The following is a 1037-nucleotide window of genomic DNA, read 5'->3' as shown; positions in this document are numbered from 1 at the left end:
ATTTATTAATTTGAAGAATCTTTTCCCTTGCTTTATTTGGGTATAATTAGCAAATAAACATTACATACTTATAGTGTACAATGTGATGTTTTTATACATGTATACATTGAGAAATGATTGAATCAAGATAATTAACATATTCATCATCTTATACAGTTTTCAATTTTTGATGGTGAGGACGTTTAAGATCTCCTTGAGTAATTTTCAAGTTTAGAATACATTATTATTAACTACGTCACCATGTTGTACAATAGATCTGCAGAACTTTTACATCCTCACTGAAACTTTGTACACTTTGACCAACATTTTCCATTTCCACCAACTTCCAGCTCCTGGCAACCACAACTCTACTCTGATTCTACGAGTTTCACTTTTTTGGATTCAACCTATAAGTGAGATAATACAGAATTTTTTTACACCTGGCTTATTTCACTAAGTTTTATGTCCTCCAGTTTCATCCATATTGTCACAAATGACAGGATTTCCCCCTTTTTAGAAGTGGAATAATATTCTATTGTATATATACACACCACATTTTTAAAATTCATTCATCTATTGGACACTTAGGTTGATTCCATGTCTTGGCTATGGTGGATAATGCTGCAATAAACATGGAAGTACAGATATTTCTTGAAAATACTGATTTCATTTTCTTTGGATATATACTCAGAAGTGGGATTGCTAAATCAAGTGGTAGTTCTATTTTTCATTCTTTTGATGAATCTTCATATTATTTTCCATGATGGCTATGCCAATTTGCATTTCTATCAACAGTGTATAAAGTTACAAAGTTTCCCTTTTCTCTATATCCTTGCCAACACTTGTTATCTTTTGTCTTTTTGATATATCTCATTGTGGTTTTGATTTACATTTCCCTGATAATTAGTGATGTTAGGCATTTTTTTCATATACCTGTTGGCCATTTGTGTGTCTTCTTTTGAGAAATGTCTATTCAAGTACTTTGCCCATTTTTAAATCAGGTTATCTGGTCTTTTGCTGTTAAGTTGTTTAGTTCTTTACATATTTTGGATATTAAC

The sequence above is a fragment of the Propithecus coquereli genome, unplaced genomic scaffold, assembly GCF_000956105.1.
Source record: "Propithecus coquereli isolate 6110/MARCELLA unplaced genomic scaffold, Pcoq_1.0 Scaffold138, whole genome shotgun sequence".
In the NCBI taxonomy this organism is placed as follows: domain Eukaryota; kingdom Metazoa; phylum Chordata; class Mammalia; order Primates; family Indriidae; genus Propithecus; species Propithecus coquereli.
Note: the sequence above shows the minus strand (reverse complement) of the source record.